At 41.2% G+C, this 13,091-nt stretch overlaps 1 protein-coding gene across 1 annotated transcript in view; it reads left to right on the top strand.

The window, feature by feature from the left end:
* The first annotated feature begins 3,271 nt into the window (after positions 1–3,271).
* Positions 3,272–13,091, top strand: part of LOC106566015 (metabotropic glutamate receptor 4) — a 281,330-nt gene continuing 271,510 nt past the window's right edge. Inside the window, exon 1 of the mRNA XM_014133787.3 lies at positions 3,272–4,039. The gene's annotated coding sequence lies outside the window, so the exon portion shown is untranslated. The remainder of the gene's footprint in view (positions 4,040–13,091) is intronic.

The following is a 13,091-nucleotide window of genomic DNA, read 5'->3' as shown; positions in this document are numbered from 1 at the left end:
GAGAAACCACAAGGTTTCAGCCATTCACATTGTCATTAAACATACTGAACTGCTCTGAACAGAGTTCAGTTCTGTACTAAGTAGTGATCAATGTGTGACAAAAGTAACGTGTTACGTAATCATTACTTTTATGAGTAACGAGTAAAGTAATCAAAATACTTTTTCAAATTGGGTAATATTATTAGTTACATTGTCAAACAACTCATGCGATACTTTCAGAATCATATCTCTACCAGGCGCGTTTCATGATCCGATCTCGACTTGTTTCCTCATTTAGTTCTCGAGCAAGCGGAGAAAGGCTGTTTGGAGAAATGTCATGTCAGCTGCTGTCCATAGAAAGGTTTAGAGAGTGAAACTGATCTTTTCCATTGAACGCTTCTGTGATAGTAAAACCCATAGAGGGCTTTCCCATCTAGTGCTAAGTGTGCCCTCTATACATCTCTATGGGTCCGTGTAGTCTATAACTGGAACTAGCGGTTTTAGAGAAAGGTTTTGAATGAAAAGATAGCAAATCTGTACAGGTTTCCCCATATGATAGTCTATAAGTGCTGCACTATCACAGGAAAGCAGGTCCACAGATGAAAGGAGAAACAAATGATCAAACCTGTGTTTGTAAGTAGTCTATCTATGGTAGAGTGCATGTGGCTCGCCTTGCTCCCTCCAACAGTCAAACAAATGGTTTGATTTAGATATTTAGTTCATGAAAGTAATGCGAAGTAATATAACGCGTTACTTTTTCACACAAAGTAATACTGTAAAGTAACTTTTGTTAAATGTTAAATGTAAAATATATTACTTTTCCAAGTAACTAATCCCAACATTGGTAGCGACAGGTTTGAAATAATTCTATAATATATCCATGAAATGAGAGCTGTCTGGGGCAGGCGATTATGCCTCAGTGGTTTGCTTTTTCACTGGGATTTCTCACTGGAGACTGGAATTAGCATGGCTTAAATTTCCTCAGCCCCTCGGCTAATTGAAACGTGTAATCTCCCGAGTCGGCACACCACAGAGGAACTGGGAGGACCGCTCTGAAGCTCTGTCTCAACATGATCTCCTCAAAGCAGACACATTAAACAAGAGTAAGAAGGCTCCAGCTCCCCCAGCAACCTTTAACTACCTTAAGCTCTTTCACTTAAAGCGCTGACTTTAAGCAAAACAGTAACGGGTGAGATTTGGGGTTTTAAATGCACTCTCAAAACAATCTTACTCCCTCTCATCCAAGGACGTTAGACATAAACCGAGAATTAGTTTCAGGGGATGAGATAGGGACAGTGTATGTGTGGTGATTAGTAAAATGCTGTGAAACACAGAACGTTTCTAAAGATAATGTGAGCTGTGCGGTTTGTACTCTGGTCCCCTTCGAACGAACAACATTCTGATGTAGTACACAAGGGCCTGCTAAGTTTGTGAAAGAGAAAACCAGCAGGTACTCAGGCCCCCTAGGACCGGAGTTGCCCATCACTGGCTGAGGTGTACTGCATGCTTAGTTAGGGTTGAATTTGCTCCAACAGAGTTATGCAGCAACATTGATTGGCTAAGATGCTTTTTTTTTAAGCCCAGAAAGATGCTTCCTAGATATAGAGCATCATCCCGCCTGCTCTTTCACGGTTCAGATGGAGGTTGGATGGTTGAGGTGGAATCTGCTCAGCACTCCACAGGTGTGACCTGCAAAGTCTGCCTGCCCCCTGAATCAGGAGCATACTGTAGCTCCCTGACCAGAGGGCATCAAGGGAACATCACACAGCAGCTGTGCTCACAGGCAGGCTCAATTTGAGAAACAGCTTGCTTCAGGTATCTTGAGGGTATCTCCTCATTTGAACTAAGAGTCTGCAGGGACCTCAGGAATAGCAAGATTGAACATTCCTGTCACGGGATTATTGTGTAAAGGTGTGACAAAGAAAGAGTTTAAAAATGTGGCACTGCAATTAAGCTATTAGATTTGCCTTGCTCCCTCCAACAGTCAAACAAATAGTGAGATTTAGAGATTCATGAAAATAATGCAAAGTAATATAACGCGCTACTTTTCATTGTAAAGTAACTTTATGGTCCCTGGAGGAGAGAGGTCATTCTTGGCAGGTGTGCACTGCCCTTCAGCCAGCTCTGTGGTGGATTATAAAACCAGGCAAGTGTGAGGGAAGCAGGGTGCCTGCCTTCTAGTCAGGGCCTTCTTACAAGCCCTGGGGTGCAGGTTGGCATTTATTGTCATGAATCTTGTCCTGGAGGCAGCTCTGCAGAGTGGTCATTAGGTGGCACAGCCACAAAGTCATAAAATCTGATATTAAACCTAACCTTAACGCTAACCTTAACCATACTGATAACCCTATTGCCCGTAAATTAAGACCAAAAAGCACATTTTAGTTTTCATACATTTTTACAGTATAACACTGGCCCATCTAGCGGAAATCACTCAAGTTCTGCCTCGAGGGAAAGATTCATTTTTATTTAACCTCTATTTAACTAGGCAAGTCAGTTAAGAACAAATTATTATTTTATAATGACGGCCTATCCCGGGCAAACCCTCACCGAACCTGGACGACGCTGGACCAATTGTGCGCTGCCCTATGGGACTCCCGATCACAGCCGGTTGTGATACAGCCCTGGATCAAACCAGGGTCTGTCATGACGCCTCTAGCACTGAGATGCAGTGCCTTAGACCGCTGCGCCACACTGGTGCCCATCATGACAATAAACATCAACCTGCCCCTGAGGTGAGCACACCAAACAACTCCACAAACAATCAGATAAAATGATTCAATCACGTAGTACAGGGAAATAATATGTACTGTAGGGGCCAATGGGTTATTTATTTATTTTTATTTAACCTTTATTTAACTGTTAAGTTGAGCCATTTTGTTCACATTCAGCATCACTCCATCAAGGGAAATATGGTATCTACATATATTTCAACAAAGATATCTACATATGTTTCAGGATGTTGTGTATCCCTGGAAATAATCAGAATTCATTTCAAAACATAGCTTGTCCATATGGGGTAAGTTGAGCCGCCTACACATTTCTGTAGCTTACCGCTCTGGCTCAATTTACCCCACTCTCCCCTACCTGTGCAGTTAATTTTGGACAAACTAAAAACGGTTTATCCAAAAGGAGGCTAATGCATCATGAACCATAACTTTCTGCAACCCAGAATTTGGCTTGATCATTTCATCACGTTAAAAGAACAGCATGTTCAGCAATAGGAAAATGCAGCATGCAATACAGCAAGCATTGCATTGGCAATGCAGCGTCTGTTAGAGAAAGCTCGCCTGTTTGCAGGATTAGGGTTTAACTCCAAAACAAGTAAACTCAGTGAACTTCAAGTCTGAAATGAAATGAAGCTTAATGTAGCAGGTGGTCTAATCGACATAGCATAAATCAAAAAGAATACCAGCACCATTTAATAAGTGCATGGCGTACTCTTTCTTGGAATGTGGTGTAACTGCCTTCTGGTAATTGTGAAATATTTGCGCTTTCTATCCGGTTCTCAGCAAAGGCATTGATACCAATCCCTTTACCAAAATGAAATGTGCATTTTGCTGCGTTGCATTATGATCAAATGAATTCAGTGGGCGCTGAGTGCACTCCATCGATTGGACAGTGCTGTCTCCATTCCGCGGGCATGTGAGGTTTGCTTTTCAGTCATCTTCATTATCAGGAAATGTCAATATATGTTGTTTAAACACAATAAGTGACTGTAGTATAAAGGCTACTTTACGTCACCGGTCAATTCGATGTATCTGTAATCAGCAGCAGGCAACGAAAGTTAGGCGAGTCAAGACTTTCAGCAGCACTTTCCACTGAAAGCTCTCCAGCGGCTTTGGGATCGAGACAGCTTACTCAAACGCATGGATTTCTTTGGGATATTTCAAACGATGGATGGAGCTTTTTGGAAGTAAGGTCGAGGACATTCTTCAAGTAATCTACACAATATTACCAACAGGAACGACATTTTTCTTGATTCTTACATTGACACGTTTGTGCATTGGATATGGGTCAGTTTACACCGAGAAGATTCTGCCAGAGCAGACCCGGTAAAGGGGTAAGTAGCCGTAAAATGGGTCAACTTTGAAATTCAAATATGAAGTAGAAGATAGACAAAGGCATTCAATTATTCACATTTCAGTACGCTTAAGATCTATATGTGGTTGTATTAAATTGTTGTAGCCTAGGAGTTTGTGTAGCCTAATTATTTTTACTATAATGACACAATTGCAAAATATAGGCAAATACTTGCAGAGAAACGTCGAGATCTCATTATGTTGTGTTTGTGTACCCTGAGAAGTGCAACACCACGAATATTGAGGCACGCATTGATTGTTTATGTATAAAGGTGCAGCGTGTGTGTGCAGGTCTGTGTCCGCACCCGTAGTCCACATGGAAATGATGCGGACTGCAGAGCAACGAGATATGTTTTTGTCAGGAAGCGAACAAACGAAGTTATGTTGCTTCATGTATGCTTTTGTGGGGCAAACAATGTTATAATTGATCTAAAATATCTCACTACTGATATCTACAATTATGTTGAGCCACTATGGAAGTACATGAGTAACTGACTCTGCTATTCAGACGAGTTAGAAATATCACAGCATGTGAGGTGCCTTCTAAAGAGCGCTATACCCCACCATATGCATCCTTGCAATAACTTCGATACGTCGGAGAAAACTCCGGTGTGTTAGAAATATTTCCCACTCTAGATGTTCTACAGCTGTGCTGTGCAGCATCCTCTTGGCAATCCGAGAAAACGATCTGGAGACACACGTGTGGTGTCCAATGGAATGGAAAACTATTAACGGACACAACTGTCAATTGAGAGGAATTGTGGTGATGTACGAAGCTGATGTACGAACGGCTATATAAATAAATTTGATTTGATATAGGTAGTCATAAAAAAACACCACGGATAGTCTGAAGGACTAGTCGGCTGCACCATGCAACAGCTTTTAGAAGTTTTGACATTTCTCATTGGAAATGTTAACACATTGGGTTTGCACATTCATTTTCTTACCAACATCACCCTATGATAATTCCAATGTTCAGTGGAAGTCAGCCTTTTATGACCAAGTATTCTTAAAGTTCCAATGCAGCCGTTTTTATCTCAATATCAAAAATTGATGTAGCTAGATGGTCTGAAACCGCTCCCATGCAAAACACGCTGAAATTTCAGGTGGTATTTTCAAACAGTTCTTACACTAAAAATACATGGTCATAATTTTCACAATTTCACAGTATTAATTATTCCACATTTTGTTACGTTACAGCCTATTCTGAAATGTATTAATTAAAAACATTTCCTCAGCAATCTACACACAATACCCCATAATGACAAAGCGATAAACAGTTTTTAAAAAATGTTTGCAAATGTATAAAAATAAAACACAGAAATACCTTATTTACATAAGTATTCAGACCCTTTGCTATGAGACTCGAAATTGAGCTCAGGTGCATCCTGTTTCCATTGATCATCCTTGAGATGTTTCTACAACTTGTTTTGTAGTCCACCTGTGGTAAATTCAATCCATATGTGTTATTTCGTAGTTTTGATGTCTTCATTATTATTCTACTATGTAGAAAATTGTAAAAATAAAGAAAAACACTTGAATGAGTGGGTGTGTCCAAACCTTTGACTGGTATTGTGTATATATATATATATACACTGCTCAAAAAAATAAAGGGAACACTTAAACAACACAATGTAACTCCAAGTCAATCACACTTCTGTGAAATCAAACTGTCCACTTAGGAAGCAACATTGATTGACAATAAATTTCACATGCTGTTGTGCAAATGGAATAGACAACAGGTGGAAATTATAGGCAATTAGCAAGACCCCCCAATTAAGGAGTGGTTCTGCAGGTGGGGACCACAGACCACTTCTCAGTTCCTATGCTTCCTGGCTGATGTTTTGGTCACTTTTGAATGCTGGCGGTGCTTTCACTCTAGTGGTAGCATGAGACGGAGTCTACAACCCACACAAGTGGCTCAGGTAGTGCAGCTCATCCAGGATGGCACATCAATGCGAGCTGTGGCAAGAAGGTTTGCTGTGTCTGTCAGCGTAGTGTCCAGAGCATGGAAGCGCTACCAGGAGACAGGCCAGTACATCAGGAGACGTGGAGGAGGCCGTAGGAGGGCAACAACCCAGCAGCAGGACCGCTACCTCCGCCTTTGTGCAAGGAGGAGCAGGAGAAGCACTGCCAGAGCCCTGCAAAATGACCTCCAGCAGGCCACAAATGTGCATGTGTCTGCTCAAACGGTCAGAAACAGACTCCATGAGGGTGGTATGAGGGCCCGACGTCCACAGGTGGGGGTTGTGCTTACAGCCCAACACCGTGCAGGACGTTTGGCATTTGCCAGAGAACACCAAGATTGGCAAATTCGCCACTGTGCTCTTCACAGATGAAAGCAGGTTCACACTGAGCACATGTGACAGACGTGACAGAGTCTGGAGATGCCGTGGAGAACGTTCTGCTGCCTGCAACATCCTCCAGCATGATCGGTTTGGCGGTGGGTCAGTCATGGTGTGGGGTGGCATTTCTTTGGGGGGCCGCACAGCCCTCCATGTGCTCGCCAGAGGTAGCCTGACTGCCATTAGGTACCGAGATGAGATCCTCAGACCCCTTGTGAGACCATATGCTGGTGCGGTTGGCCCTGGGTTCCTCCTAATGCAAGACAATGTTAGACCTCATGTAGCTGGAGTGTGTCAGCAGTTCCTGCAAGAGGAAGGCATTGATGCTATGGACTGGACCGCCCGTTCCCCAGACCTGAATCCAATTGAGCACATCTGGGACATCATGTCTCGCTCCATCCACCAACGCCACGTTGCACCACAGACTGTCCAGGAGTTGGCGGATGCTTTAGTCTAGGTCTGGGAGGAGATCCCTCAGGAGACCATCCGCCAACTCATCAGGAGCATGCCCAGGCATTGTAGGGAGGTCATACAGGCACGTGGAGGCCACACACACTACTGAGCCTCATTTTGACTTGTTTTAAGGACATTACATCAAAGTTGGATCAGCCTGTAGTGTGGTTTTCCACTTTAATTTTGATTGTGACTCCAAATCCAGACCTCCATGGGTTGATAAATTGGATTTCCATTGATTATTTTTGTGTGATTTTGTTGTCAGCACATTCAACTATGTAAAGAAAAAAGTATTTAATAAGATTATTTCTTTCATTCAGATCTAGGATGTGTTGTTTAAGTGTTCCCTTTATTTTTTTGAGCAGTATATATAACACAGTGAAATCACGTTTTTGACAGCACAGCCCCTTTAACATGATCTTTCTAAATACGATGGTGACAGACATACACCTGAAAATGAACGGCCATGTCTTATGGAAGATGTGGTAAATATCAGACATTGGTTTCTGCAGAGGTTGCACTGGAGTATGACCTCTGGGGAATTGAACACTGCCTTGACAGTCAGATTACAGTAATGACATCATGATATTAATAATGCTGTTTCCATTTGCAGGATATCTATACCCCAGGCCTCTCTTTGTCTGTTTAGGGTATAAGATAAGCTCTGTTCTATCTTTGACTCTGCTTGCCTTCATATCGGTCCGCTGACAGGATTGCTTCCAAATGTGCACTTTTCTGCAGATCATTTTTTTTCTTGTTTTTAACAAACGTACAGCTAAAAAGGGAAAAGTACTCTACATATCACTGGGTTAATTATCTTAAGAGGCTGACTAAGAACAACATTTTTTATTTAGATTCAATTTAGCCCAGTCTTTGAGGTTCCCCTGGATAGATTTGATGTCTTCCGTTATTGGGTTATTCCTTCTGGCATGTTCTTAATGAACACAGCCACTGGTAGCCTAGCTACATGATGCTAGACAGATAGAGAACACATGTGATGTGAGCAGATCCCAGGGGGAGACAGGTTGTGTGTACTGGGCTACTGTATCAATGCAACATGCTGCATGGAAAAAGAGGTGCAGGGCTCAAACAGCCTTAGATTTACTTTACCCTGCGTCGCTCTGCTGCTCCCCCTCCCCCTCTCTCTTTCATTCTCTGTCTTTCTCTTTTCTATCTATCTCTCTCTGTACCTCTGTCCCCCCCTCTCTCTCTCTCTCTCTCTCTCTCTCTCTCTCTCTCTCTCTCTCTCTCTCTCTCTCTCTCTCTCTGTTGGTTTAACAAGTGCACACTCAGCAAGAGCCCTCTGGGTAGCCCACTGTTCTTAAGTTTCTTTAATATGCCATGGGGCAGCTATGGAGTAGATAGCATTACTCTATTCTATACCAAGTTAATAATGTATGGCTACATGCATAACATATTATACTGGCTCTTAATAGATGGTGTTATTGCTGTTTGACATTCCAATCTAGTTCAGAGTGGTCATGTGTCTAGGACATCCATTTATTTAAAGTGAATAAAATCACAGTAATCAACATTTAGTATGTTATCCAAATACCAAGTAGAAACAACAGTAGCGTATTTTCAACAGAGACTCTAGAGAGTGGTTCATTGTTGCTTATGCTTTGGATTTTATATAGAAGTTAAAGAGAAATTGGAGGATGGATTTCCAAAAAACAGCCCAATGACTTCCCCTGGAGCGATGTTGTTCCGTCTGTAAAGAGTTTGGCTGGGAAGGAAGGGGACTTCCATTGGGCTGTGCAGCCAATCACGAGCCCGAGTTCCAGCTTCAGTCTCCTCCCGGCAGATACCATCTGCTCATTGAAGGCCCCGTCCAAGCAGCTCTGTGTTGGTAGAATGGAGAGAGAGAGAGAAAGAGAGAGATAGGGGGGAGGTAGGAAGGGGGGGTGGGGGGTGGAAGAGGGAGACAGGGAGGGTTGGTGGGAGAAAGAGAGGTGGAGAGAGAGAGGTAGATAGAGAGAGATGCAACACTGTGCTAGACTGACTCATACTGGCAAGATTTGTCTGTATGGCTCCCTTGTAAGTTCTGTGACCATGGCATTAATTCGTAAGGGTTCTGTGTCAGGAATTGAGTTTTCTGTAGGCATCGACTCCTAAAAAACACTTTGACCATTCCATATCGTTACCCAGGTGAGGTTTGTGGAATGCAACAAGCCCAATGCAGTCTTGATCTCTGTCTACACAATCTGTGATGTAGAGTAAACTGCTTATTCACTATGAACTAGGCAGAATGTCCTGACTCCTGAGAGGATTCAATAATTCATACTACTAACAGTGGATAAAGAAAAGTAACCCATCTGTCTATTCAATAGACACAGTCAAGATCTGACTTTTATAGAGGAAAGAGGAAGTCCATCAGTTCTGGAGCTTTATGGTTGCAGTTTTTCAATTGGAGACATAAGACGTAACAATTTTATTTCTTAAACTGTGCTTAAACGTACCTAGATATAACAGAACAGCCATGATCAAATGTTTTAATACATCTGCAGAATGTCTGATCATTTTCTTGCCTTTGGACCTGGATTGCATATCTTTAAGCTGTTGCCTAATATGTGGGTGTCATCATAAGGTGTTGCCAGAAATTGATTCAAAAGCGCTTAAATTGATCATGTGTGTCTTCAGAGAAGGTCTATACAACAGTCGACCATGCACATTAAAGCAAGGCCATGATTGAAGTTATGTGAATATCTGTCTCAAACACAGCCACTCGCATGTGTATGCACACTCTCTCTCTCTCTCTCTCTCTCTCTCTCTCTCTCTCTCTCTCTCTCTCTCTCTCTCTCTCTCTCTCTCTCTCTCTCTCTCTCTCTCTCTCAAACTAAATATATGCAGAATAGAAAGGTCCTCAAGAATGTTAAGAGTATATCCTGAGTCATTGTACGCAAAGCATTCTCCTAGGGCTGACTGTTGTGAAATGGACTGTGAAATGAGTGCACTTAACATCCCCTAACTCACTGGATTATACACATCGCAGAAGGTTACGCCATCACCCTGCCTCTGCCTCTCAACACTTCCCCAAGTCCCATTCACCTTTAATACTGTCAAATAAACATTCAGAGCGCATTTCCACAGACAACCCCGCACAAACATCCAAATGATGAATGGAGAGGAGTTGTTTCTGTTGAATTAACTACATCCATAACATCAGGTTCCAACACATTGACACTGACAGTGGTTGAATGTAGAGAGCAGCAAGATGAAAAAAAAGAAGACTTCCCTGATTGTAACACGTGTGTCATATCAATCTCAAAGGAAAAGATGTCCTGAAATGGAGTTTATTTCACCGCTCTAATGCAGCAACAAACGTTATGTTTACATGCCAAAGAACATGAGCTAAAGTGAGAGCCGTGGCTGAGGCACTGATCATAGCATTTTCAACAGTGCAGTTCAAGAAGAGTTAAGAAAATATTTCCCAAATAAACAAAAATAAAATAAAACATTTATAAAAAAGTTATTGTGTTACTTTTTATATATTTTTATTTTTTACTTTAGTTTATTTGGTAAATATTTTCTTAACTCTTCTTGAACTGCACTGTTGGTTAATGGCTTATAAGTAAGCATTTCACGGTAAGGTCAACACTTGTTGTATTCGACGCATGTGACAAATAAAGTATGATTTAATTTCATTTGATATAAGCCCTGTTCTGAATATCCCTTTTAGTCACACTATCCTCTCTCTGGCTATTCACTGTAACACACTTTCTGTGACATGGATTCCGATTGGATCGTTTGCCATGCTTAAACATCATTCTGTTGAAAATGCTTGTGCCGTCGCTTGTTAGCCATCTGAAACCTTGTCATCTTTCGATCCTTGCAGTATTTTAATTGCATGCAATAATGCAATAAAATAACCCACATGGGAGTCATTTTCATAGGCACCAAGAATAACAACTCAACCTGATATGTTCTAATTGATTTTTTATTTCTGCTCTCTAAAGAGTGACGAAAGAAATGCTAACCGGTGTTAAAGGGGCAATCTGCAGTTCAAACGATAACAAAGAGGTAGCACCCTGCCACTTTTTGAGTAAACAACTGAGGGATGGGGCCAGAGAAATGTAACCACTCTCAAATGAATATCCAGAGCTACAAATGCCAGGACTGACATCCATGATATGAAGGTGATAGTTCTAACCATGTTTTAAAGCTAATTAGTGTTTGTTTACTACTACACTGTTTATAAACAATGGAGTAAAACAAGCTTATATTTTGGGTTCTGATGGGGAATGACAGTTGAAGTCAGCTCATGAGGCATTTATAAGTTATATTCTTCAAGAATCAGTGGTTATATATCATTAAAACCTCTTGCATCTAGCGGAACGCCTCGCCAAATATCCAATGGAAGAACGTGGCGCGAAATACAAATACCTCAAAAATGCAATAATTTCTATTTTTCAACTATACGACTATTTTACACCATTTGAAAGATAAGACTCTCGTTAATCCAACCACATTGTCCAATTTCAAAAAGGCTTTACAGCGAAAGCAAAACATTAGATTATGCTAGGAGAGTACCCAGCCTAAAATAATAAAATAATTTTAATCCACAGCCATTTTCAAAGCAAGCATATATGTCACAAAAACCCAAAACACAGCTAAATGCAGCACTAACCTTTGATGATCTTCATCAGATGACACTCCTAGGACATTATGTTATACAATACATGCATGTTTTGTTCAATCAAGTTCATATTTATATCAAAAAACAGCTTTTTACATTAGCATGTGATGTTCAGAACTAGCATTCCCACCCAAAACTTCCAGTGAATATACTAAATTACTCATCATAAATGTTGACAAAATACATAACAATTATTTTAAGAATTATAGATACAGAACTCCTTTATGCAATCGCTATGTCAGATTTTAAAATAGCTTTTCGGCGAAAGCACATTTTGCAATATTCTGAGTACATAGCTCAGCCATCACAGGCTAGCTATTCAGACACCCGCCAACTTCGGGGCTCACTAAACACAGAATTACTATTAGAAAAATGGTATTACCTTTGCTGTTCTTCGTCAGAATGCACTCCCAGGACTGCTACTTCCACAACAAATGTTGTTTTTGTTCCAAATAATCCATAGTTATGTCCAAATACCCACGTTTTGTTTGTGCGTTCAGGTCACTATCCAAAGGGTAACGCGCAAGCGCATTTCCAGACAAAAAAATTCAAAATGTTCCATTACCGTACTTAGAAGCATGTCAAACGCTGTTTAAAATCAATTTTTATGCTATTTTTCTCGTAAAATAGCGATAATATTCCAACCGGACAATGCTGTATTCATTCAAAAAGGAAGAGAAAAAATTACGAGTTCTCGTGAACGCGCATCTCCAATCTCTCTGTCACCAGGCAGTCCACTGACAAACTGTGCTCCTGTTATCTGCCCAGAGACAGGAGATGCCTCAATCCGGTTTCTGAAGGCTTTAGAGAGCCAATGGAAGCCTTAGAAAGTGTCACGTAACAGCTCAGATACTGTAGTTTCGATAGAGAAGCAACAGAAGGACTACAAATTCACAGACAGGCCACTTCCTGCTTGGAATCTTCTCAGGTTTTTGCCTGCCATATGAGTTCTGTTATACTCACAGACACCATTCAAACAGTTTTAGAAACTTCAGTGTTTTCTATCCAAATCTACTTATAATATGCATATTCTCGTTTCTGGGCAAGAGTAGTAACCAGTTTAAATCGGGTACGTTTTTTATCCGGCCGTGAAAATACTGCCCCCTATCCCAGACAGGTTAATTAAAAGTCAAAAAATAGATGTAGCAATCACATGTTAAGAGTAAAGTTCATTTAGGTTCTCTATTAGCAACAGTGTCAGTCACCCAGAATAACTTCACATTGTGACAGTGCAAATATCTCTCTCTCTCTTTCTCTCTCTGTCTCTCTGTCTCTGTCTCTGTCTCTCTCGCTTCAATTCAAAGGTGCAAGTTAGCAGGTAACTATAATTATTATCTCAGATGTTATGATCAGTTATGTATGGACCATTACTTGGGGAGGGGAAAGAGGCTCACACATCACTCATCCATCCAAACCTTCCAAAATGGTCTCCTCTGCTCTGAAATAGATTTACCTTCTGTGATAATATGGGTCTAAGGCTGGAGCTGGGGCCGGGGCTGGGGCTGGAATCTGCAGGCTATATGATGATGTTGATGTTGGGGTTGGAGACATAAGAGGACAGGCATTATTTTTTTATGATGCCTTCTGATGATTCATTGA

This window comes from Salmo salar, chromosome 12 (genome assembly GCF_965601325.2).
Source record: "Salmo salar chromosome 12, fSalSal1, whole genome shotgun sequence".
NCBI classification, from domain to species: domain Eukaryota; kingdom Metazoa; phylum Chordata; class Actinopteri; order Salmoniformes; family Salmonidae; genus Salmo; species Salmo salar.
Note: the sequence above shows the minus strand (reverse complement) of the source record. Positions and strands in the feature narration are given on the sequence as shown.